We start from the raw sequence: 24,767 nt of genomic DNA, 5'->3' as shown, positions 1-24,767 counted from the left end.
TTAGTAAACTTGTCTCAAGAAATAAAAACCTATTACAATTGAAATTCTAGCCTGTGAAATGTGTGTGTTGGACAGTTGTTTTACGTACTCACTGTCAAAAACTACTGCTCTCAGGGGTCCAATGGAGAGCAGAGAGTATTTCTTACATTAGTGTATTGCTTCCATATTACAAAAGGGAAAGGCACTAAAGTCTGCTCTTAGTGGTGGATGTAGAAATCTGTGTTTATGAAATATTTGTATTACTCTTTGGAGCAGGGCTTATTTAGACTGCAAGGGATGGGGATGTGCATAGACCAGTGTTCAGTGAGTATTGAAAGTGCTCCTTACATGGAGCAGGCTGCAGCACACCTTGCTGAGTGCTGCCACAGTGTTCAGCAGGGCTGGGCTGGGCTTGGCTTGTCAGTGTGGTTTCTGTTGCTTGGTTTGGTCTTGGGTTGTTGGGGTTTTTTTGTTTTTTTGGTTTTTTTTTGGTTTTTTTTTGTTTGTTTCTTTTCAAAAAACCCACTGAAAATGAAAATTGATCATTTGGTAGTGCCTTGCGTCATCAGTCCAATAGGAATGCTTAAATCGCCATATAGGTTTAGTGGGAAGTGGCTGTTCTTTCCCAGTCAGCACTGGAAGATAATTAGCTAACCATTGGTTTTTACAAGCATGGCCTCTTCCAAGTGAATGGGAAAGCCTTGGTGAGAGAATCCAAGCTCCAGACTCTGTTTCCACTGTGGAGAGTGTTCACTGTGACAGGCCATGCATATCTTTGTGTCCATAGACGTTTGTTTTTCTTCCTAGTATTGATTCTTTCTGCCCACTACCTTAATCAAATATGCTCTATTTTGTTTGGAGTTTGTTTTTTAGTTCTTGTCACTTGTCCACTGATCTCTCTGAATTCAGTGCTGCCCTTCCCTGCCCTGTAAAAAAGGAGCATTCTTCAGATCTTGGGCCTTTTAGTAACTGAAGTGATTCAATCTGAGTATTGTTCTTCTCACTAAATTGGAGGAGAGCAGTGGTAATTTCTTCGGAAAACAGTTGAAATCAAAACTTTTGCTGTCTTGGTTCCTTCCCTGTGTATTACTTTTTTAATTCTGTGCTTCAGTTTATGCTTGATGGTCTTCATGATTTGGCTTATAGCTGTACAGGGTGTGAATTGTAACTTCTTCTTTCTCGCTGTCTGTTAGCAGTGTGAATGCAGCATAAATGTTTTATGCATCTTACAGGAGTCAGGTTTAGCCCCAACCTCCAGCATATCACGTATACATAAAATGTTCAGGGAATTTAATGTCAAAATCTGGACCAGTAATTGCAGCTTCTTAATAAAAACAAGCTACCCAAGTAGAATGACCTCTGACTAGAGAAGCTGAGAAAGGAGAAATTGAAAGATGATCCCTGATGTAAGAACAAGGATGCAGAGTTTCCAGAAAGGTTATCAGTATTGCTTTTACTTAACAGACAACTTTGCAAACTCCTTAGCTGTTGGATGTTTTTCAGCCTTAGACAGATGTCTAGTGTGGGAAACTTTGTTCAAGCTGCTTATCATTTGCTCAAGCCTTGTACAAATTTATATTTGTATCATATGATAAAGTCAGATAAATATTTGGAAGAATTTGAGTGTCACTCCAGAAGAAAACTGGTGTGAAAATCTTCACGAGACGGTAAGAAACTACTGAGCTGGGGTGGCTCATCTCTGGTTTCTAGAGATGAGCAGTTCAACTCATCTCAGTTTCTTGAGACATCATTGGCATGTTGAGACATAAGGGTTGCCAGTGAGTGTAGGTTAAATTAGTTCTGGCTCTTGGAAAGCCCTGTGTTGGGAGGGAAAGCACAAAGATGTTTTAATGTATAGAGTGATGGCAGAAGGGGAAATTAGGTGTCTCAGCAGACAGCAGCCTTTCTTATATTTTTGAAGGAAATTACTCAGGCCCAGGTATTTTTGTTCTGCTATGAAAATGTTACCCACAATTCTTTTTTTCCCTGTGCACCATTAGTTTCTCATTAACATTACTTCAGTGTGTCATTTTATGATGTCACTACATTACTATCTCCTGGCATAGAGTCTCTTCATATTTGATGGAATGTGTTGAGTTTTCATTGAGTTTTCTTTCAAACAAATAGTGCAGCTAGGTGCTTAAGTCTGTTTTCACAAGAGTTAACATGAAACATATCAGAAAAACATAGCTTAAGGATGTTTCAGACTGGGCTGCTGGAGAATTTAAAATGGCTTTTTAGTGAGTATGTTAATGACATGTCAAGAACCACAAACTTCCAGTTAAATCACAAAGGAAAGTGTCATTAGTTCTTTCAGTTTTCATGGGATTAATGTGTTAACAGAAAATGTCATCTTCAATAATCCTACTTTTGTGTCCGCACCCCAGCATAGGAACTTGACCTTTACTGAATGTAGAGCAAACATGGCTCTGCATTGTTAGCATATGAATGAATTGTTTTTATCAAGGAGGTAATGAATTAAGATGGTAAGGATTTGTTGAGCAGAGGAGATAACATATTATTGGAAGTTTTTCATGCAGTACTGCTTTGGTCTGTTCTCACCAGCTTGTAGGTCCTGCTAAAGGCAGGTATATGTTTGAAACTCATCATCTTCTATTTAAAATTTTATAGAAAAAAATGGTAACAGGAAAGAACATCTCAGTGATGGAACTATTTGTAAAGAACTAATGTTTTGATTCGAGTGGAATAATGAATATTATGGTGGTCAGCTTATTCAAAAAGAAAAAACCCCTCTGTTCTGGGTGGCTTTGTTGGTTGAGCTGATATGCAAGTCATAAAAAGCATTACTGAGTACATGCTGCTCTTCCTCTGCTATCACCACCTCCAGTGGAACCATTGATTGAGTTGTCTTTTCAAGGTTACTTGAACAGTTTTGTAAAACAGTAATGGTAGGTGATGCATGAAGTATGTAGATTGTTGATGGGCTATTTTTCTCTTTATTCAGGAAACTTTTCTAGAGTATCCCACTAGCTTTTGAAACTCCTAACCTGTAAAGGAGTGGAAACAAAAGTGGATGAGTGGTGGTACACTGCTGCTGTCATCACTCCAGAGGCCTGTAAAGACTCCTTTCTAGGGCTTTTTAGGTGCATGTTGGCAGCTTAAACCTGTGGGTTTGCTTCCTGCTGCTTGAGGCTCATAAATGGATGGACAGTCCCTGCCACATTGGTTCTGTTGACATTAGCAAGCAGTACTGCAGCTGAAGGAGGCTGTGGAGTGGAGCTCTAAGGCAGACTCAGTGTCCCCAGTGTGTGCACTTCGTGGGGTTTATTTCAGACCAGTTGTAGTCTGGCTCTGTGGACTGAGTCTGTTCAAGCTTTCCCAGAGTTTTGATGTAGGTCAGTCTTGGAGGTGTTCAGATCATTTGTTCAAAACTTCTGTGAGATGTGAACTAAAACACAGGAAGTGGGTGACAGATCTGCTTGAAAAGCGTGCTCCTGATTCAAACTGACATGTCAGTACAGCTGTGCCCACTAAAAAGCACGTTGAGCACTGCAGAGGGTGCTGAGCTGTGCAGGGGGAGTGGGTTCTCCCCTCTGCTGCTTCCTACGTGTTGCCAGGCCTGCAGAAATTGGCCTGCTGCTCTCTAAGGATTGCTTGTTCATCGTGCCTGGTAACTAAATATCCGTTCCCAAGTTATTGTCCCTAATTTTGAAATCTTGTGTGAAAAAGATTGGTGTTAAAACTGCAACAAATTCTGGAGAGTAGTTGTTTTCATGGCTTTTCTTCAGTTAATCAAGAATGAAACTGTCTGTGTGAGCAGCAAGTTCTGAAGCCTGACTTCCTGTGGCTTTGTGTCTTGTGGTTGGGTACAGGGTACTGTGAGTTCTGTAAGTATTCTCATTTGTTTGGGGCACATTTGTTTGTCCTGTATGGGATGATGGTTTCGGTAACACAGCTGAGCTTCTGCTCTCCTTGTCCTCAAGGGGCACTAGTTTGGATTCTCTCCTTGATGTGACTGTTTATTCCACAAAACTCATAGGACCTGATTATTTTGTGAAATATTTACCCTTGTGTAAACTTTTGAGTTGTGTTTCAGTGAAACTGTGAGGACACAGACAACATGCACTGTAGCTTGGCTTGGGGTTTTATTTTATTTTCCACTAATGTTATTTCTTGTTTTACTGTTTGTGTATGTGGTTGGTTGTATGTTTTTTTAAAAAAATAATTACCACTGTTTGAAGTTTCTTCCAAAAGAGTTAAAAGTATATTCCCCTCAACATTTTGGAGAACATATCTAGAAGTAGGAACTTGTGTTCTTCATGGCAGCTTCTTAAGGGATGCTGAAGTACTTTTCTTCATAAATTAGATAAAATTCTTCAGCATATTCAACATGCTTGTTAAAGCACATCCGAATAAATGTCAACAGGTGTAAAGGTGCCTTTGTATATTGCAGCTGTATATAGGGTGCCACATACTGTAGTTTTGGACCGTGATTCTGGGAGGGAAGTGAATGAGGGTTTTCACATTGCATAAGGCTCTGGAGTACAGCTAGACTGGATTTAGACGGTGGTGGATTAGCAGTTGGAGGGGGCAGGGACCTGTGTTTGTGATTGCCCTTGTGACCTTGAAAAACTGCTGAAACTGTCATGTGCTTTGAAACTTTTCAGATGAGAAGTACTGTACTGAAACATGCGGCACTGTGCGCTGTTTTGAGAGTTCTGTCTTCAGTGTATAAAGCTGAAGAAATTGTTCCTTTTGCTTCTGTTGAAGTGGGTCTGTACTCAAAGCACTGCCTTCAGAGAGCTGTAAAGATATGAAAGGTGAATGTAGCCCAGATATTACTCAGGGTTTTTTCTGTGTCCTTTCTTCTCCTGCTCTCTTTACCTAGTGTAGTAGTAAAATGTGTCTGTACTGCTTGTTCTGGTTCCCAACAGGAAAATCTTATCCTGGTCAAAAGGTACTCTGCATACCAGCTTGTGCATAAGATCTCTCTTCAGATATGATACCAGTTGCAGGCACTGATTTCTCGTGTCTGACATGAAGCTTGGTTCTCTGGAACATTTGATTAGAATTGCTTAAAGCTGGCTTTTTACTAAAAGGATAGGGTTTTTTTGAGTGTTCGTGTTCAAAGGAAGCATGAAGGTTTTTTTTTTTTAATTTCAAGTTTTAGAACTTGAAATGAGGCCTAGCAGAGGTAGTCCATTGACTGCCCCAGGTAGTGTTCAGTCCCTCCCCTTGGAAAGCAGAGCAGCTCCGTGTAGCTGAGGAGAGCCCCAGTGCACAGTACAGGCTGGTAGGGCTCACAAGTGCCTCACTTTGGGTGAGTAAGAGCTGAAGTGACGCCTCTGAGGGGGTCATTAGCAATGTCTAATTGCAGGTGGGATTTACTCTCAATGCGTGTTGCTCAGTAATTGTGGGGCTGCTGCCTGTGTGTGTTTCAAATGGGCTCCTGAGATGGGATGTTTATCCATTTGCTAGCTTGTCCTGTTTTCTGTGCCTTTATCACTTTTCCAGGAGACATATTACAACAAGAGCTTTTTTGTTTCACTTTTCCTTTTCTCTGAGATAATGTCTTTCCTGCTCTTTTGTTTGCTGATTGCTTACCCTGATGGATGAACTTACTGGACTCATCCAAAGTCTAGGTTGTGTCTGATTATGTTACTCTGAGGAGCAGTTATCTAAACAAGTAGCAGGTTGTGCACACGACTTCAAATAATGGATGTTTCATACATAAACAAGATGAAAACAATGTTGTGAAAACAATACCTAGAGCTGGGAGGAAGAGGGGAGCATGAAACCTGTTCTGTAAATCTTCTGTAAGTGCACAGCAATTCAAAATGCTGTTCAAAAGATAGATAACCTCCAGTTCATAAGCATTCAGTAGTTTAAAAAATGCATTCATAATAGGAGTTGTTTGCTTTGTGTGAGGTTTTCTGACCAGCCCTCTTTTAGATTCTGTGCATTTCTTACAGTGTAAAGAAACTGGAAGCAGTTCAGTGTGTCTGTCTCTTACAAGCAGTGTGTGGGATCAGGGAAAAGACAAGCATACCACTTTTGTGGATGATTACATTGGAAGGAGATGTTTCACAGTGTTTGCTGGAGTTAAATACTCTCCTCTGCAGTCAGGCCTTAAGAGCTCATCTGTTTTTCCATAAGTGGTAGAAGTGATAGTTTAGCATTTTCCTATGCTTTAAAATTGAAAAATTAATTAGGCTTGTGATGTGGAAGGAAAGGGTAGTTAGGACTCTGCTGTTGTGCCAACGGTGTTTCATATCCTGCTTTTATGTCATAGTAAACAATACATTTATTTTGCTTTTGTTTGGCCTTTGATTTGTCTTATGCTGAACCATATCTGTACTATTATGTCTTCTTACAGTATTTGAGTGTGAAAATAATGGAGGTTAAGAGTTTTGCTGAAGATCAATAGCTGGTTTGTAACATTAAATCAAATTGGATGGTATCTCAATTTCTTCACTAGAACATACCAAACACAAGGATTTCTAGGCCAGAGAACTTCTCTAAAATATTTAATGAACTCAAGTATTGTGGCTGTTGTTTAACAAAACAGCTTATTGTGTGATTTTGACTATTGTTACAGTATTAATTTAATTTAGAGAAAAAAAGAAATGCTGTCATCCTAGCATATCTGACTTGTGGAGGGAAGGGGATAAGGTTACAAACAGTTGAAACAGTTTCTCATGATTTTTAACCTGAAGTGAAATGTGTGAAGTGCGATACTTCTGGAGTCAGAAAGGAATAAATATAATTCCAGTATAGTTCAGGATTCCTGAAATTAGCTTGTATGCTGCTCTTGCCAATGGCAGGAAACAGAATTTAACATGGTTAGAAAAATGTCACTATGGAAGGTACTCTGCAATTGTACTTTATTAATTCATATTTGGAAAAAACAATTCCTTGAAAAATACCAGTTATTCACAGATGTATTTAACAGCCACGCTATTTTCAGTCTGAAGTTTTCAGTATTTTTGCATATATAGAGAGGGAATGTAGGGCTCAGTTACTGCTGTAATTCATCTTTTTTCACTGTTCTGTTTTGTTCAGGCTTAGCAAATTCAGATGTGTTTTGTATAAACAAAAACTTGGGGTAGCAGTGTCATTAACTGAAGTAACTAATTTTTTGGAAAAGTGTCTTAAGGTTTGTTGAGACTTGAAACCTGATTATGTTGTCGAGTTTGACAAAGACCAGGAAGCTAATGTGGAAAACTTGTTAATAGGCCTCTCCCTATTGTCCCTTCTTCCAAAGGTCTTGTTTGTTTGCTTATTGAAGCACTGATTAAAACAAGCTCTTGCATACAAAGCACATGTGACAGCTTAGATCTGTCATGAGTTTTCAGATTGTGCTTGAAGCCTTTTCCTAAAGTCAAGTAATGGTCCTAGAACACTGTATTGGAAACTCCATCATCCTTTTCTGCTATTTATTTTCTTTTTAGTAGCCGCCATCTTAAGCTACTATTAGTACAATAACTGGTGAACCAGGCCTGCCTATGAGCAGCCTTTCTCCTGCACAGTTCATTTGTTCAAGTTGGTTTTTTTCCAGTCAGGGTTTATCCTTTCCTTTCCCTGAGTTGAAGTCTGATGCTGTTACTGCAAGGGAGAAACTGAAATAAGTGAGGAGAGGACATGAAAAGTAGTGTTCTTGATATGGAAGAAAACTGCAGTGCTTTCTGAAAAACTTATTGCATAAATTCACTGATAACTTCAGCTAATCCAGAGAATACTGGAGTAGGCAGAACACAGGATTCATCGAGGAGTATTCCTTCTTGCTCTCGTCATGGGCTTCTGGTTTTTGTTCATTTGTCTGTACCTCATTTTAAAGATTTTTATCAGCACATACACTGCACTGCCTTTTATTACCAAGTTCTGCTGCCTGCCACTACCTCTGCTTGCCTTGCAGCAGTATCCTGACTCTTTTTGATACTGGCATGAGTAAAACCCAGTGGTCAAGTAAAAATTGACCACTGACACTGCTGGGTGAGATGGGGATTTGCTATTAGTCTTTCTCTGTCCTTACTTTTGTTTGTGTTTGGTTTCTTTGGGCTCATTTCCTCCTGTTGAATCCACTCTTGAGAAGAACTAGGGGTAGTGAGAGAAGATTTAGTCTATAGTGCTTTTTCCTGAACTGTGCAAGTTATTTGGTTTATTCACCCTGAATTGTGTAAGAAATTCTTCAGTTAGTGGAAAACTCAGTGCTTTAGGGATTTAAGGTGTCATGGAATTGGTGGACTTACGTCACTGTTGCTGAAGAAGCAAAAATTCTTTTAAGGTCTTTGGATGACTGAGAAGATGTACTTTGAACTGCTTTGTTCAGAGAAGGAAAGTAAGAGTGAGCTGATGTGACCCCAGATTAATTTTTACATTAAGAGGGGAAAAAAAGCAATAAAGCTTATTAGGTCCAACTGCCAAAAGCTAGTGTCTTCAAAATTCTATAGACAGGAGAGTTCATGTAGCTAGCATGTAATTCACTTGAAGCTTAGCTTCTTCTGTGTTGGTTTTTAGTCAGTAAATCTTATGCTACCTTGGTGAGAGTGCTGGGCGCTAGATACATCCCCTTCTTTGTCAGCCAGGCACCGCTGTTAGGTTTTGTAGTGTTTAAAAACAATGGGTATAGCACCTTCTTGGAAGCTGAGTCACTTACTGTACATAATGCAGCTTTGGTTTTGTCTCCCATTATGGGAAGTTTGTAGTCTCTACCCAAACAGATTTTTGCTGCATGCTGCCCAGTTTGTGAGTATCTGGTATTCCTCTTTTTAAATTTGAAAGGTCCTTGGATTAGTTTGTTTTTTTCACCACTTTTCAGTGTTTATACAGTACAGAAAAGAGTTTTTGCTAGGCCTTTGCACACACTCAGGCATTTGCTTCTGGAACCCACTCATAATCCTGACTTTCTTTAAGGAAGTTCTTGCATAGTTACCTGAGTGTGTTAGTGCTGCTGTATTTCTGCAGTTTTCTGCTTCTGACCGTGTGCAGGATCCTCTTCCTTCTCATGTGGATACTTGGCTGTGTCTCATCTCGGGTAAGAGGTGGGTAATGTGCATTTGTTGGGTACATATTGCTGAGATGAATTTTCTTCTAGTTTATCTTCTTGAATCAGCTTGCTGCATGAGGGTGTGAGAGCAGCTACTGGTGCCTAAGCTGAGTCTGAAACTACCCATGGCAGGAGGTGGGCTTACAGCAGGTATCAGTTCAGCATTGCCTCACTTACTGCAGGACTGCATGCTGGACTGTTTCACATGAGGTGCTTGTGTGGTTACTCACACTGGTTCTTGACACTGCTGGTTTTGATACCTGATGGCCTATCTTGTGAATGGAAGTTCTGTATTTACTTGAAATGTTGCTGCTGCTGAAGACCACAGAGAAGTCACATAACTGTGACAGTGTTAGCAGTGTCACCAGCCATGTTGCAGTCCTAAGGTAAAAGAGCATGGAACTAAATGTTGACATTAAAACATCTATTATAACTAAATGAAAAAGATCCGTCCCCTCTTTTGGATTTTCCCCAAATACATAGCCTGCAACAGATGTTTATATGACTCCCTTCATAGTAGTCATTCCAGATTAATTAAATACCAGCATTTGCTGACAAGAATATCTGTAGGTACATGAGAAAGCAGCAGAAACCAAAACTTTGCATAGCAAAGGTCACGGTAAGGAGTTTGTCAGAAAGTTTCTGAGCAAGTCAAGCTGGTTTTGGGTGCTTTTTGTCACATTTGCAGATTTCCTTAGGGGTAGGAGGACTGCCTCAGCTCATCACTGTGGTGTTTGTCATCACTTAATGTGTGGTTAGAGTATCTTACCCACTGCCTGTTTCAAGCCTAGGTTTTGATGAACTGCAGAGGGACTGAACTATTTTGGGTGAAACATGAGTAATGTCATCACTAGTAAAGAATAGAGTTTGCAGTTGTTTGTCAGGCACTGACTGATTCTGTGTCCAGGAGTTTCTGTATTCGTTCAGTGTTGGAGGTCTCTTGCAAGAAGATTGGGAAGAAATTCAAGCTGTCTGAAAAAATGGAAGCAATCTGAATTCTAGAAGTTCTTTACAATGAAACATGTTTGAGTTTTCTTGGTCATTTGTTGTTCTTTTCCACTTCTTTCTCTTCTCTTTCTCAGCCATCTGTTTCTGTAATAAATTTTACATACTGTTACAAGGACCAAGTTTTCCCTTTTATAACCTCTGCTGTTTACTGTCTTGTAGCCAGATACCTTGAAAACCAGCCAGAAACTGAATTGTTTGATGTCTGTGTTTCACATGTTGAGACCTGGGTTGTTTTTTTTTTTTAATGCACAGAGTTCTTGTATCTAGGCTTTGGAACATTTGCATTCTGCAAATTGTTGAAGCATAAGGGATGGTTCCTATTCACTGTTTCAGGCTATGTTATATAATAAAGGAAGCTTTCCATTTCACTTAATAAAAATGTTAAATACTGCTTTATTTGGATAACACTATCAATAAGTAGTTTATATAAATCTGTAGAAAAACATTTTTGAAAAAGGTGACTATTTTCAGTCTGCCTGACTTTACCAGGGGTCAGTTGTGCTTGACTGACCTGACTGCCTTCTGTCAAATTACTAGATCTTCAGCTGAGGATAGAGCTTTAGATTTATTGTTTTTTTTTTTTATTTTGACCTTAGCAAGATGTTTTGGTGTCCCTTAGCATACTCCTGTTTACAGTCTCAATGGGAGGATGACTAGACAAATGAAAACTGGTTGAGGAATAATTTTAAAGGGTGGCTGGTCAATGGTTCATGCTCTTTCTGAACAGCAGTTACAGCTAGAGCTCCTCAAGGGTCTGCTGGCTACTAAATAAAATAGTTTAACATTAAACGTTTTTGGTATTAAGCATTAGTTAATTAGAATCTGCCCATTGAATGGGCTTGGAATAAGCAAGGTTTGTTCATTGAATAAACATTTAATCTAAGAAAGGAAAAATGCTCTTTTCTAGTGTCAAAAATGAAGTTTTAAGAACATTATAGTTATCAATGTGTCTTGTCTTTCACTTGCCTTTGGTATTCTGAACCTTGAGGAAAAGCAAAGCGATTTGTAGAGCATTTGAAGTTACTGGGCTGGGAGGGTAAGCAGGATGCTGGGTGGTGAAAAGAAATCTCAGCTTTTGTGAAGCTAGTTTCTTTTCACAAGCCTGGATAAAGAGGGAAGTGAACTATCATCTTGGACACTAGATGTAGGCAATCTCCAGAGCAGGCAGTGCTTGAGGCGGATTCTTGCTGCAGAAACAATATTCTGGTCTGTGAAGGTGTGTTGGTTTAATTGTAATAGCCCTTTTCATGGGTTTTGAGGGAAATGCAACTTTGTTTCTTTCTTGTAACCAAGAGAGCTAAGGTGTGTTTCTGAAGAACTTCTGTGAAGAACACTTCTGTGTTTTTGAAAAGATCTGTAGTGGCCAGTAACAGACTTGTTTGTCGTGGTTTCTGTGCTTTAATAAGATATATCAGAATCTCAGCTTTTAGTCTTTCTTCTCCTTTGCACCCGGGATGTGGATGTGTTACTGTAAACAACTGCATTTGTGTGCCAGACTTCTCTGTTTTGTCCTGGCTGAAACGTGTGTGCAGCTTCTCCTGTCCTAGGGTTTGAATATTCCTGGCTTGGAAATGGATTTGCTTACATGGCATCTGTAAAGGTGGTGCATATTGAAAGTGGGAGTTTTTTGGGAAGTAATGGCCATCAAATGGTTGGTACCTTAGATCACTTCATGCTTTCATCTTTTACAAGTGAAAAGCAGTCACTTGATGTTTGGCAGCATTGCCATAGATGAGTAGGAACTTCTTGTCTAGCTTGGCCTCTTGCAGTGGCTCGCAGAGTTTATTAGTTTCAGTTTAGCTGTTACTGTTAAGTGCTTGAGTTAGAGATTTTATTGAATATTGTGGTGAACTAGGAGAGAAGTTGGTAAATTCTTCCACCTTACTACTTTCAGACTCACAGACTCTTTTGCTTTATTCACCCCAATATACAAGGAAGAGTCTCTAAAGTGAATCTTAATCAGAAAGTCAAAGATCTGGAAGAAATGTTATTTTCTACTGTGTAAGACACTGGAAATTATCCACGATCAGATGAGACAGAGCATGAATACCGAGACTTGGAAGAATGGTACTGTTTCTGAGTTCTTGTCTTGCATATTGTACTATTCCTGCAGAATGTTATCACTCTTTACTGACTATTAAATACTTCTGCATATTTCTGTTGAAATGCACTAATGATCAGAGGTATATAAGCTAGCTGTGTCTGTGTTCCTTAACTAAAAGTCAAGTAGGTTGGTACTTGTAGCTAATGTTTATTGCACCTGTGTCTTTTGAGTAGTATAGGTGTTGCTAGTTATAAAACTGACAGACTAAGTTCCATGATATGGAATGTTGTACTAAATTGGTGGTGTCTTAGGAACTCTTTTGTTTACTTTGTGGCCCCATGATGAGCTTATTATTGTAATTCTCTGTGAGTGCAGAGTGAACACCCTTTTGAGTAATATTTCAGTCGCTTTCAAAATATCAGGAAATAGGGCAGGGTTGCTGCATTTTGGAGGAAATGGGAGATGCATTTCTTTTAGTCAAGCCATAGCTTCAAGCACCTGCACCGCTGTCACCTTGCTGCGAGTTAGAGCACAATCAAATAGTAGGAGCCATTAGCACTGTTCAGCAGTGATGCCATTGCCTTCAGCTTACATGCATAGTTTAACAAAATGTTAATGGTGTTTGTTGTTTCATTCCCACACCACTCCCAGGGAAAAGTGGAGTATATACATTAAAAAAAAAATGTGTGTATATATATATATATATATATATGAGGCTGTGAGGCTGATTAGAGGGCTGGAGCACCTCTCCTGTGTGGAAAAGCTGATAGAGTTGAGGTTGTTCAGGCTGGGTGCCTACAAGAAAACTGGAGTGGGACTTTTGACAAGGGTGTGCTTTAATGGGACAAGGGATAATGGCTTTAAACTGCAAGAGGGTAGGTTTAGATTGAATGTTAGGAAGAAATTCTTACTGTGAGGGTAGTGAAGCACTGGAATCAGTTGCCCAGAGAAATTGTGCATGTTCTGTCCCTTGCAGTGTCCAAGACCAGGCTGGATGGAGCTTTGAGCAACCTGGTGCAGTAAGAGGTGTCCCTGCTTGTGGCAGGTGGGTTGGAACACGGTGATCTTTAATGTCATGTCCAACCCAAAGCACTCTGAAGATCTGAGAAGCACATAGCTATTGCTGTACAGGACAGGTATTTGCATAGAAGAGAGAAGACAAGGCCATGGTGTCAAGTCATAGAAGTGATGTTGGAGGCACTTAGGAGAGGGAGACGTTTTGGGGACTAATGTGTGAGTAGCACTTTATATAGGCAGCTAGCTGCCTAATATCAGCTCTTCAGTTTCAGAGGCATGGAAACCTAGTGAAATTGGCACTTGTTGTGCTGCATTCAGCATCTCTTTGAAAGCTCAGGTCAGCAGTCTTCTATTCACATACCTATTTCTGATTTTTTTGTGGCTGGGGGTCTGCTTTTTATGTAGTAGGTTTTACTGAATTATTTGTGTAATCCCCAAGCTAATTGTCTGCTTTTCTTTTAAACTGCTAAATTCATCTGATTCTTTCAGTTGGCATTCTGCAAATGCCGGAATATTTAAGAGTATTCCTTTGTGTGCCATGATTATTTTATGGATTCCTAGTTTGATCCAGATAGTTTGTTACACTAGTGTAGAATACATGCAAGTTCAGCTTTATGGTAGTAAAGTGGTAAGGCTGATATGTGAGCTTCGGAATATAGAAATAATTTGAAAATATCTTGTCAAGTTGTCCTATAAATGGGATGCCAGAATGTGGTGTTTTCCCCCTTGCTACAATATGTTTTTTTAAGTGTGTCTTTGTGCTAAGATGTTTCCATCACTGTTCAGTCCAGCAAGGGCCTATCTTGCAGCCAGCAGAGTACAGGAGCAGTAGTAACCTTTGGTGGAGCTGAGATGGTGTCTTAATCTGTGTTATCCAAATTTGCCTGCAGCTGATGTCTGAAATGATGGGTAGCATAAAGTAAATGTTGAATTATTAACATGCTAACTTTCCTGGAATCATTTTGGCTGTCATGTCTATCATTATGGCACTGACTGCCTGTCATGCCCTTAAGCACCTTCTCTAATAATTGATTTCTTGAAAATTGACATGATCTGCTTATGTGTTAGTTTTAACATTTTTACTGACAGAATTCCCCTTTGAATTTTTGCAGGTATAGTTCAACATGTATTGTAATACTGGTACAGTGGCAAAATTAAAAGTTTTTACTCAATAGAGATAACTGAAACTTCAGCATTGAAATATATATTGCAAATTGAGAACTTAAACTATGGATTAAAAGTGAGTCTAAGTGACTTATTGTGGAATTGAAGTTGCAGAATGAATTGGACATGAAAACCTTGAGTTTTTATGCTTACAAGCTGCCAAGTGGCTGCTTCTTGCCAAGTACTCTTGTGTAGATGACAGGGGAAACAGTTGAGATAGCCTCAATGCAGACACCTGAAAAAGATTCCATGTGTCTAGGTAACAATGCTGGAGCCTGCTGCCGGAAAAAAAGGGTAATGGAAGTTTGCTTCACTCTGCAGTTCCTAGAGATAGTAATTCTTTTAACTAGACTTCTCCTGAAAAGTTTCTCTAGCCTGATGGAGAAGCTGAGCATCCTGTAAAAGGAGAGTAGTGTGTTTTCTGAAATAGTCTGGACAAGTCATCTGTGTTCTGAAACATGACTTTCTTTATCATTTTATGGATTGGATATCGTTTGACTGCAGGTGTATTGATTCTGTTACAGTATGGGAGTACATAATTATACATTGTGTGGGATCAGCTGCTTCTCTTCCACATTGGTTATAACTGCCTTAAAAATGCTTTGAGATGTGCCTTATCTGAAATGAATCAAATCAGGCTGATTTAGGAAGGTGATAAATCTCTGTTAGCAATAAGGAAATTACTTTCTAAACAAACGGACCCTCTCAAAAATTTTAATTGCCTTTACATTTCTGTGTGCTGACTCTATTAATAGTAATACAGTGTTGTTACTGAAGTAACTTTGCTAGTAATTAGAAGAAGCATCTTAATCTGGGAGAGACAAAGGGAAAGAATGTTCTAAAACTGTAATTGAGATATAATAATAACTATGTGTTTGAACAATTCCTATTTGGAGCCTTCAGTTCCTGTATTACTTAAATTACTTCTTTAGAAAGACACTGTGTGTAGGCTGTGAGTTGACATAACAGATGCCTGAATTCTCTCTTTCCAAGCTGCGTGCTTTGCAGTAAACATTAAACTGCCTATAGCATCGTAACTCTTAATATTTGGCAGCTCATGCTACTGGTTTTCTTATGTTACCAATTTAAACTTGCTGGTGATTTTATTGTGGTGTTGAATGACCTTTTTTGCATTTAACTCCTGATGTATATAAATTTAGCAGGTGATAACATGGCTAAAAAAAGCTACAAATAGAGCCAAGTGTCTAAGTAGTGTGGCAGAGAATTTATGCCTTCTGTAACTGTCTGCACATCAGTACTGGCCAAGTTGTTGGTGTTTTTTTTTTTTAAATCTGCTGTGAGGGCTCAGTTTTAGTGCATTTACACCTGAAGGCTTACATTAGAAGTTGAAGAGGAGCCTTATTCAAGAGGGGAAGTCCTTCCTCTGGTCATTGGTATCATATATAAAGCAATAAAACCCCATTCTTATTATCCCTTTTAAATTTGATACATCTTGATTTCTGTCACTGTCAAACATACCAGCATTAGTGAATTCTTGCTGTATTTTTTGTACCTGGTCCTAACTGAGGTACTGTTATTTTGATACTTTGTGGTTTTCACCCCACTTTATGGAGTTTAAATTCCTTCTGAAGTTTGGATATACTCATGGTCACACTTAGGGTTGTGTTATATTTCTAAGACAGGGAAAAACGTGATTAGTTGGCATGTGTGTATTGTAATGGCGTTATTCCCCTAATATAGAAAATGTGGTGCTGTTGTGCCTTTGAGAATCTTTTGTGGGATATTAGTCCTAAATACAGGATCTGTGCAGGAAGACGTGCATAAACCAGGTAAAAGGGGGGTTTTTTTGTGTTATTTGGTTGTGTTTTTTTTTTTTTTTTTTGGTGTCAGAAACAGCAGAATTTTATGATATGGTATTGAGGATAAAAAAAATTCTTAATTGGCTTCACTGATAGTAACAAGACTTGATGCAAAATGTGACCTGTTCTAAATGCATTGGTAGCCAGTAGGAGCTAGGGTAAAGTTCTCTACTCAGATAAATATTAAATTTTTGAGGACTCTGGATTAAAAAAAATCACTGAATACTGGTCACAGAGGAATTTGTCAAGGCAGCCATCTGTAATCTGTTCTTCTGAACATTTCATATGAGGCACTCAGAAGAATATTAATCTTTTGAAAGCTATCAGACTTGGACTGTAACCTACAGCTAAAGCATCTTAAAACTTTGTAGGTCAGTCACCTTTATTGTCTTAGTAATGAAGTTATACAATTCTGTCAATTTTCTTAACTCTGTATCCTACACTGCAATGAGGTTTGTAACAATGGACTTTATTATCCAAAAGCGTGTACTTGCTACTGAATTAACTGATCTGAACTTTGTTGCTTTCTCTTATTTTGCTGACAGTTTTGCTGCAGGAGTTTTTTATGGTTTTATGCCTAAGATGCCTTCTTTGAACGGCTTAACTAGAAAGGGCTAAGCTTTTTGTATTGCATAATCAACAGAGGCTTTTTATTTTCAAGATTTCTTCTGAGCTTGAGTAATATTATAGTTTACTAATACTTTCTCAGGCATAGGAGTGACAGACTTTGGATGCTCATTAATAGTGCTATAGTAGATAGATGAGACTGAGGTGTGGTTTAGGGACATGCTGTTTTTTCCCAGAGGACTTCAGAAAATTATTATTCATTATAATATTATTAGGTGACGGGTGTGGTGGAGTTTTTCTCATAACATCTGACCAGTGCTCAGGCTGGTTTTGTGGACAAAAATTAGGTAATTCAAACATCAGTTTGAAGGCCACATGTTAATAAAGACAGCAAAGGACAGATATTTTTCAACTGACCCATTTGGTACTGCTACCCAGGTATACTAGCTAGTTATGTGATATTAAATTTGCCTCATGGAGAAGCAGTGTAAGAATGTGCTCAAATGATAGGCACTGCAGTAATAATAAATATGATCTTAGGTTGCCCATGCATATCACTTCAATGTGTCTGAGCTGGAATTTTGACTTCCCATCGAGGAGATGAATGATTGTAGACTCTGCCCTTTGCATCAAGGAAAGCCACAAACCCATACAGAATACAAACATGTCTTTCTCAATTTGTGACTCCTGGATTGCTGTGGAAGCTTTAATATGTATCTAGAACTTCACTTCCACTACAACTATGTGTAAGGTAAGATAAAAGCTAGTTAGAAACTTTTGCAGGCTTTTCTCTAGAAAGTCCCAGTAGCCCCAATAAACGTGTTTGTTCAGAGTTAGTCCTCTGTTTACAATGCTCTGTTGCTTCAGTTGAGGGTTTTTTTTGGAAGAAAACTAACATATACATGGAATATATTTTAACTGTTTGATGGTACTTCCTTCTCCTTAGTTCAGCTAAAGATCAAATAACTGAAAATGAAAGAGTTTTGTACTTAGGTGTTTTTATTAAAGCATACTGGATGGCTGCGCTCTTCAGCCTCCTCTCTTCCTAAAGCTGGCTGTTTGCAAAGCTGCCCAGCATAACTGATGGAGAGGTGATTCCACATGGCTCTGCTTGACTTGTGCTGAGTATAACTCTGGTCTGTTACAGAAGAATAGAGAAGTAAGTGCTTGCCAGGGATCTCCCAGTAGGCAAATGCAGATTGCATACCCACATTCTGAATTCCAGTAAGGCTGGCTTTTATTCTTCCTTCATCTTCTGCTTGTATAATTCAACAAAGTTTGATTTCCTCATCAGCCAGATGAGCAATCTCTGCTTCAGGCATTCACTTGTACCATTGTAGCTGTCTGTGTGTCTGCTCAGCCACAGAGTATGAACAGGAAAGGGCTGCTGAGAGCAAATATCACTTAAACTACCGTTGCTGCCAGGATACCCACACAGCCTTCATGTGAATTTGCTGATCTAAAGCTTACCTGAAGGTGAGTCACAGAGAATTTAGGAACTACAAAAGTGCAAATGTATTAAAGACAGGTCTGCAGGAGAAAGGTTCAGAATATCTTTTGTAAGATATATCTGATGCTGTAACTTATGTCTGTCATTTGTGAGGTGATGTTTTAAAGTGTGGACCTAATTAGAATGCCAAGCCCATGGTGTTTTCAAGCTTTTAGGTGAGTGGGAAGTAATGGTCCAACAGCATACTCCTGTTGGAAATTCATCATTTAATAGCTGAAATTACTAATTGGCTATAGAACTTTTAACTGCAAACTTCAACTTGCTTAACTCAACTTTGACTGAAGCCCCAAGCAAATTTATTTCAAGGCATTTAGCTTTTCAGGAAGTTCTGGGTTTTACTTCTAAAACACAGTGGAAGGCTACTTTTGCAGACTTGTCAAAACCATAATATTGTATTAAGTGCTTCAAAAAGGATAAGACTCTGTATTGCTTCATAGAGTTCTTAGTTTTGAACTTTAGTTAGTTCTCCTTACTTTAACTGATTAATATGAATGTTTTAGTGCAGCTTCCATGTTTGAAAAGGGGGGGAAAGAATTCACCAAAAACCCCCACACCTGCAAATCCACAAATCAAGACTTTGTTCAGTTTTGGTTGATTCACAGTAGAATCACAAATCAAGACTTTGTTCAGTTTTGGTTCTGTATAGAAAGAAGAACCACTTTGCAAATGTAGAGATAATCTTTTGTTACAATGGATGGACAACTCTCTCTGTAGGATGGAAGTTGTGCATTGTATCATGTAATAAGCAGAAATAACTCCTTGTTTAGTTTTGGCTTTGTCACAGAGGTACAACAAGGAAGAGCTACTGCATGAATCTGCAGCACTAGTGCATTCCCCTGTGCTCTCACTTTGCCCAAAAAGTCAAGTATCCCAGTGAATGGCTCTTTGAAGGAAGGGATGTTACCTTAGGTTTGCTGTGTGTTGCAGACATGCCCTTGGTAGGTTGCAGTTTACTAGCCAACCTGTGGATACACTGCTGCTCTTTTCTTTCCCCCTCCTTCTGTCTCTTTTGCAAAATCTTCCTATGTGTGGGACCCAGCTTTCAGTTCTGGGGGACAGCACTGGCAGTGGTGGTATTGTGCTGTCAGAGGGTGGATCAGGGCACACCAGATTATAGCTCTTTCTCTTGATGCTCAGTCAATGAGTTGATTTGTTTGTTTGCGTATTTTAAAGCAGCTGTGATTTGATTATCAATGAAAGGTCAGAGTCCAGGTCTAGCTGGTTGTGAGGCACAATAAAGACAGTGTTTTTCTGGGACTTGTCTGGCCAGAGTTTAGAAACTTGCAAAGGACTGGGTGTTGCAGTGGATTTGTTTGTTTCGAACATTAGGATTCAGCTTGAGGAGCATTAGTGCTTTGCGACCAGCATTATTAAGTATGTATTTAATCATCAGGAAAACCAACATTTGGTGCCTACACTCTGTAAAATAACATGATAGGGTTCTTCAGCTTTCTCTGGACTGCATAATTTTTTTTTCTTAATGATCTTATTTTCAAGTAGTGAGTTTAGTTCTTTAGCAGTGAATTGCTTATGATGGCTTTATCTATTTGGTCTTACCTTCTGAAGAAAATCCTGTAAAGATGGTCAAATTAAAAACCCAGGAATATTTAAGTTTTTCTCAAATAAAACCTATCCTGCTGTAGGGTGCAGGTGTCTTAGTAGCAAAAAAGTTTACTGAACTAACTTAGTCCTACTAAAATATTACACATTTACATAGTACGAAGCCTTAAGTAGCTCAAATAAAATGTTTCATACATCTTGTAATTTTGTTAAGCCTTTAGTAGGAAGCATTCAGCTTTATTCTTGTGATGTAATTTACAGTGAGCAATCTGGACAAGACATTTACACTTGTGTATTGTGAACATTTTTGGCATTCAAATTGTTAGGAGCTGGATGTAATGGTTTGTTATCCCAAAGCTGTATCATGAATCTAAAAGTCTTTTCATACTGACAGCAAACAAGCCATGCAGCTTACTTGGAGAGGTAAGAGTCACTACTGTGCAAATTAGGTAGAAGTATTGTCCCTTCTTTGTTGTGCCATATTTAGTGGTGGAGGCTATATCTTAAGGTGCTTTTGTGTTTTGGGACACTGAATACTGTATTCCTCACTTCTGAGAAGTGAGATAGTGTACATAGAATTTGTATAAATGCAATCATACTCTGAGGTAAAATGCTCTCAGCCCAAAATATCTATTTTGGAATCCGCTGTATTGTAAGCAGCCTTCAGCTTAAAGTCATCCTGGTCTAAGGAATGCTCTCACGTCCTCTGTAGAGTGGAATCTGGGAGGACTCAAGGCTCTTGTTTCTGAGAAGCAGAATGCTCATCTTCCAGGGCTGCTTCTGTGAGTTTGCTGCTTTTCAAGGCCACAGAAGCCCTGAGGCTGCTGAGCACGGGGTGCAAGCGCCTTGTGGTGCTCCTGGCTGGGGAATGTGCTGAAGGTGGGAGGCAGTGCATGGAGGGAGCTGTGTCCTGGCCACGTGCTTTGTGTCTGTGCCCTAAAAGCTTGTGTGTTGAAGTAGAGCTGTTGTAAACAACTTTATGAATTTGCACCAGGTGTGTTTAGTTTTACTCCCTGAAGTTCCTTGATGTAGAACCAACTTTTTTACTGAAGCTTTTTTACCTTCTGGGAAGGACTTTTGCCTTGTGGTTCAATACAATGATTTAGGATACTTTTTCAGAGCTCATTAATGATTAAGTGGATGCTGCTTAAGGTGTAGTTACACAATACTTGGAACAAATATGAATTGGCAGCAGCTCCCAGTTCAGCATTTCTGTTGCTGGTACTTGTCTGATCTGGCATTTCCTAAGCTGGTTTGGAGACCTCAAGTGACAGAAAATAATTGACTTTTTCTGGATTAGTTTTGTTGCTTGAACATTCCATCCTATTGTGGTGCGTAAGAGGAGAGAATTCTGGGGAAAACTCGGGGCTTGCAGTAGTGTAGAGCTACAGGCATGGAACTTAGTGAACTCCTGCAGTTCTTCAGAAGGGGTAAAGGAGTTCTTTTGGGCCATTTGGTGCCTATGACACTTGTTAGTAGTTGAAAAGCACTGCTGAGTGTTTGGAAGAGGCGAGCCATAGTGAAATGTTGTCGTAGCTCTGTTCCTCCATCAGTGGGCTTAAAGTCAAGGTCGGCAGTAAGTCTCCTTTATCACTCAGCGCATCCAGAGTGCTGTTATCAGTTTTATATCTTCACTGTCACTAGAAAACTTCTATTTCCCTCCTGTCCCAGAGAAAGCTGGCTGTTATCCAGAATTTTTCCTATGATAGTTCCTTCTACCAGTGTATTCTTAAGCCAATTCTGTAAGATGCAACGCTTTATAAGCTTAATAAATATGTAGTCCCTGATCCATGGAGGATTTTGGGTGTTTGCATCGTGTTCCAAACAATGTGTAGATGCTGTTGTTGATCCACATATCTGAATTATTTGTTATTCACTACTTTTCCATTTTAAGGTGAATTTCTAGTTAATTTTATAGAAACTATTTTTAAAGAAATGTAATGGTTTGTATTACAGAGGATCTGAAATACTTTTACAGTTGAAGCTTATTGGTTTTTTTTTAAACTCTTGTGCATTTTTGCATCTAAGGAAGCAGAATAAAGAGCTCACAAATTACACATGCTGCACATGGTGGGTTTAAGTCATGTCAAGCACTCAAGGAGTGTACTCTGTCATCTGAGTAGGTGAATAAAATTAAGACAGCACAGTGATGCTAGCAGGCATGCAAAAGCTATTCCTTCTGTTACTGAGTTTAGGGACTTGAATGGCAGGTAATAGGCTGATGACTTTTTAAGTGCTTGTCAGTGTTGGCGAGGGAAATAGAGAAAAATATTAATCTGATTCTTTGTTAGCATAAATCTTAAATATGGTGTTTAGAGAGTTTGCTGAAAGGTCTTTGCACATCCAGGCATGGCTTTAGTTCAAACACTTCTCTTTAGGAAAAAGTAGTATTCATAAAAAAATTAATGTACAAATCTGTTGTACGCCATCTGGAGTAGCTAACTATTTCCTTTGTTTCTTTCTAGGAAATACCAAAATAAAGCAGATGTTGTGTCCTGTACTGTTATCTCAAGGTTTTGCAAGTCATTCTGTTACGTGCTTCTTGGCAGCAGGAATGTAAACTAATTCTTTCAGCACTGAACTAGAACCTTGACAAGGTTAAAATTACAGGTAAGAAGGAATTCTGCCACTTGGAAATTTATGGGAATATATTATTCCTTTGGCTGTGTTTTTAATTTGCAGTTTGTAATTGACCACGGATTTAATGGAAATTTGAGATTGGGTAAAATGCTGTTTTTTCTACTTTAAATGTATTTGAGTTTTGCTTACTGTTATTTTTTAATAGGGAGGAAATACAATTTCAAGTATAGCTTCCTTCTGTTACAATACAAAGCAGTGTTAATAAATGAGGGACAGGGAATTGTAATTTTTCACCACCTAAAATGTCTGCTGACCAGATTTTGGAGAAATGATGCTCTCACACTGAAGACTGTATAGTGTCAGTAAAAGTCATGAAGTGTTTTGTCCACTATGTGTTGAGATCAGTTTACTGTCTGCATGTGGCTTTTTTCCCTACAAGGTCTGTATTTCCTTAAATGCACTAACAGCAGCAGTGCTACTTAAATTACCTGTTTTAATCAGTTACAGCAAATCTCTAAATTTCCCTTACAAGGTTCCTGAGCTTCAGCTTTTGAACCACCTTTTCAAGGGTAAAGGTTGATGGCTTTTTCCAGGTCAATGAAAATGTTTTGGCTGCTGGTTTTCTGTCATTAACTTTATATGACGATGACTGAGAACTCTTGTCACGCTCTGTCACCTTCTTCTGAACTCATGTAGAGGGAACTAAGAGTCAATGTTCTTTGAATCCTTTTGAAAAAAGGATAAATACAATGCTGCAAGACCATAGTAATGGGAAAAAATCCCATATCACCACAAATACCTGTGATAGAGATGGCATATTTTGGGTTGTATGTTTCTGAAAGGTTTAGATCTGTTTTTAAACTGGGACCATTTGTTTTGAAGACTGTCCTTGAAATGGGTTTATTGCATGAGTCTGTCTTCAGGATTATGATCAAATGAAGGTTTTTGAGTCTTGATTACACATTTCAGTATCTTTGACAGGAAGAGTTGTCTCTTTTCAGTAGTGGCAGGCAGGAGTCTGGACTGTTGGTCTGAAGCAGTCCTGTCTGTCTTGCTCTGAAGTTCAATAATGGATAGGTTGTAAATCAGCGACAGGTTTGTGCCAAGGAAGTGGTGTTGGTTTTTCTGCTGCTAAAATGAAAGGGAGGTTCCAATGTGGTTTGTTTTGAGGGTTTTTATTAGTGTTGTGTTGATTGAATGCTTGTACTTATTTTGCAGTGATGTAACATGTTGAAAAAAGGCACAACCTTTTATACTGACTGTAACATGTTGAAAAAAGGCACAACCTTTTATACTGTCTATATTTGAATGGACCTTTAGCACTCATCCAGCCCAACCCTTGTGTCTGCCTTCCTCAGATTTTTGTGTGAATCGAGAAACAAGCCCTCAATTCACTAAATAAAGGTGTATTGTTTTACTGTGGTTTTGCAGACCTGCTGCAGAACACTTATTCTGGTGTTTCAGACCTGTGTAGGAATAATTCACAGGTGATATGAAGAAGTGATTCTTTGCTGCCCTATTCTCACAAAAGTGTGTCTGAAACTTTTTGTAAACAGACTTTGAAAAAGGTGAGCAAATTTGTCTTAAATGCCTAAATTTAGAGCAGGGGAGAACTCACTCCCAGTGACAAAGTGTCATGCTAATGACAGATTTATACATGTAAAATTCTTCAGTTTTAATACCCTTAGTGTAGTGGATAGATTTTGGTTGTTTTTCTTGAAAATGTGAGGTGCCGTTTCTGTAGTAAAAGCTGGCTGTTGTTTGTTAGATTGATGATTGAAAAGGAGCAAACTAAATTTAACTCAAAGTACCTGGTCCTTTATTGAATTTAGAGAACTAAAACAGCAATTCTGCATAGAAATAATTAAAAACTTTATTTGTGAAGTATCACTTTTATGCTAGGCTAAGTCTTTGTAGTTTCCAAGGGACCCCTGTGCATCTCTTTTGAACAGCCCAGTAAAGAAGTGAGAACCTGCTTATTGGCTACAGGAAATATGAGCAGGTATGGGCAAGGAATTTCACCAATTATAGGATATGGGTCTTGTCATAGTGTGGTCAGTAGGGATAGGCAGCAGTACAGTGCAGACTTCCACGTGGTATATTAAAGGCACAGAGAGTTGCAGGGTTTGAGTTAAGGACAAAATGTGATTTCAAGGATGATAAGCTTGCACAGGCAATATCTGAATTAACCAGGTAGGCCTATTTCACTGCAGTGCCAGTGCACCAAATTTCTGTTCCTAGAAAATGGTACAAGAGCATGAATGCTGACTTAGGCTGAGCTGTCTTTACTTCTAAAGACTTTAGCTTCCATCCTGTTCCTGGGCAGGTGCTGGCAGCAGGAGTCTGCTTTGCCCTGTCTGGGCCCAGCCTTGTGTTTGCTGAACCAGCCTGGATATTTGCCCATTGTTGTGTGTTACTTGCTGTGTACTCTGTACCTCAGATAAGCCATTTGCAGGTAACAAACGGGATGAATTTCCCAGTCTCTGTAGTGTTTGGAGGAAGCCTTGGTAA

The 24,767-nt window shown here is 39.0% G+C and overlaps 1 protein-coding gene across 3 annotated transcripts in view; it reads left to right on the top strand.

Annotated features, from left to right (window-relative positions):
- PPM1B (protein phosphatase, Mg2+/Mn2+ dependent 1B) overlaps positions 1 to 24,767 on the top strand; it is a 61,183-nt gene that overhangs the window by 3,204 nt on the left and 33,212 nt on the right. For all 3 annotated transcript variants that reach the window (XM_064708980.1, XM_064708979.1, XM_064708977.1), the window contains exon 2: positions 22,142 to 22,286. The gene's annotated coding sequence lies outside the window, so the exon portion shown is untranslated. The remainder of the gene's footprint in view (positions 1 to 22,141; positions 22,287 to 24,767) is intronic.

The sequence above is a fragment of the Zonotrichia leucophrys genome, chromosome 3 (assembly GCF_028769735.1).
Source record: "Zonotrichia leucophrys gambelii isolate GWCS_2022_RI chromosome 3, RI_Zleu_2.0, whole genome shotgun sequence".
NCBI classification, from domain to species: Eukaryota; Metazoa; Chordata; class Aves; order Passeriformes; family Passerellidae; genus Zonotrichia; species Zonotrichia leucophrys.
This window is presented reverse-complemented; position numbering and strand designations above follow the sequence as displayed.